A 2,355-nucleotide genomic window follows, 5' to 3' on the forward strand; every position below is an offset into this window, starting at 1 on the left:
TTCCAACTGTGTGAGTATATACACACACTCTATTTCATCATAACTAACCTGCTTTGATGCTAGCACTAAGTCATGACAGCCACCTGGCTGAAAGTGGTTACAAGAAGCCATCAATTTTAAGATGGACTGTGATTTCCAAATAGTAAAATACAGCCAGGAGTGGTGGCTCACACCTGTAATCCCAATACTTTGGGAGGCTGAGGCAGGCAGATCGCTTAAGACCAGGAGTTCAAGACCAGCCTGGATAACATGGTAAAAACCCCATCTCTACTAAAAATACAAAAACTAACCAGGTATGGTGGTGCATGCCTGTCTACCCAGCTACTTGGGAGGCTGAGGCATAAAAATCACTTGAACCTGAGAGGTGGAGGTTGCAGCGAGCTCAAATTACACCACTGCACTCCAGCCTTGGCAACAGAGAGACCCTAACTAAAAAAAAAAAAAAAGTATAATACATACCATATGATCACACATTTCCAAACATCATTGATCAAGGCCGACCAATCCTACAAAATATGTAATGGATATTTATAATGGAGAGCTCCACCAGTTATCATCTTAAGTGATCAAACTTGGCACTAGTGATAGTGGGGGAAATGGATACCATCTTCTTCTGATGTATTGCAAGATGAAGTACACAACACCATCTGTGAAGTGTCCTGGTAAAATATTTTTAAGCCTCTATTTCCAACTTCATGTTATGAGAAATGTGAAGGAGAAGCCCATATCAAATTTCACCATGAGGAAAGAAACCAATGTGTGACATTCTATAAAAAATATAATATAAAAAAGGTGTTTTGCTTTCCTAAGCTCTTCAAAAGTCTGGATTTTTTCAAGTGTCAATTTTTAGCCCAGCTTAAGGAGTAAACTCTGAATAAAAATCCCCTCAAATTATTTATCCTTACTAGATCTTATCCAGAATGAACTATCTGAAATTCAAACGGATGAGTGGTTATGGGAAGCTTTTCTGAATTCATTCCACCAAATGGTTGTGCCTCTCCTAAGAACTCACCAGTAGTAATACTAATAATAAAGACAATATGAAAAATAGCTAATATGTATTTCACATAGGCTACATACCAGATACTCTTCCAAGGATATAATGCATGCTAAATCCATCTAATCTCTATAATAGCATTATTAGTTACCATCAGCATTTTAAACATTATGTCCAGAGGAGATAAGCATTTTGCTCACCAGCCTACAGGTAGTATGGAGGTGAAATGGTGATGATAGTGGTATATGCCATGGATAAAGGTTTTCCTGCATTTGTTACATTAACACAATTATTCTCTAGGATGAATTTACTGAAGTTTAACAAAGACTGAATAGTGTTGGAAGGCTTCTGTACATTTAACATATCTGGTATAAATTATCTTATGCTGTTATAGGCATTAGAAAATGGCGATTCCCTCATTTGCCAAATCTTGCTATAGTATAAATATTCTGCTATTCTAATCAGAGAGGTGAAAGTGAAGAATTTTTTATTTAAAGTAAATTATATTGTGACTTGTCTCATGTCTTGAAAAGTGTGAGTCTTGTCTCTAAAATTATTTCTGGGAAAGAATAAGCTTTGTTTTCAATTCCCAGTCATTTGTGGACTGATAATTTTGTAAAACAGAATAAGAGTGTTATGGAAACATCAAATTGCTATAAAAGTTCCAAATATTTACTCACTTTCCACATTTATCTCATGATTGACAGATGACAATTTTGTGACTGGCACCAGTTTCTGGATTTGAGTAGCATTTGTCTAAAGGCCTTCTTATAATTCTAATTCAAGTGATTTCTCATTTGGATGAATTCTCTGATGTGCTCTAGGATATTTACCATGTCTATAAGCCTTCTCAAATTCCTTACGGGCATAGGATTACAAAGCAGTATGAATTCTCTGATGTGCAGCAGGAACTGAATTAAGTTTAGGTCATTCCCGCATACCTTCCATTTAAACTGTTTAACAAATACCAATTCCCTGGTGTTAATATTGAATAAAGATCTTCACACATTTCTTATATTTAAATGATTTTACATCAGTATAAATTGATATCCAATAAGACTGTACAGAAGTCTAAAGCCTTTTCATATTACTTATATTTAAAATATTTCTCACTAGTATGGATTTCTGGATAGCAAGATAATTGTCCGTAAACAGAAATGAATGGCTTTTGCACACCCCTTACATTCACAGCATTTCTCAAGTATAAGAGTTCTCCTGGCTGGGCGCGGTGGCTCACGCCTGTAATCCCAGTACTTTGGGAGGCAGAGGCGAGTGGATCACGAGGTCAAGAGATCGAGACCATCCTGGTCAACATGGTGAAACCCCATCTCTACTAAAAATACAAAACATTAGCTGGG

The 2,355-nt window shown here is 36.4% G+C and overlaps 1 protein-coding gene across 11 annotated transcripts in view; it reads right to left on the reverse strand.

The window, feature by feature from the left end:
• Positions 1–834: 834 nt before the first annotated feature.
• Positions 835–2,355, reverse strand: part of ZNF283 (zinc finger protein 283) — a 26,848-nt gene continuing 25,327 nt past the window's right edge. For all 11 annotated transcript variants that reach the window (XM_032262784.1, XM_032262781.1, XM_032262780.1 and 8 more), the window contains one exon: positions 835–2,212. The gene's annotated coding sequence lies outside the window, so the exon portion shown is untranslated. The remainder of the gene's footprint in view (positions 2,213–2,355) is intronic.

The sequence above is a fragment of the Sapajus apella genome, unplaced genomic scaffold (genome assembly GCF_009761245.1).
Source record: "Sapajus apella isolate SASKATOON/1434 unplaced genomic scaffold, GSC_monkey_1.0 scaffold130, whole genome shotgun sequence".
NCBI lineage: Eukaryota > Metazoa > Chordata > Mammalia > Primates > Cebidae > Sapajus > Sapajus apella.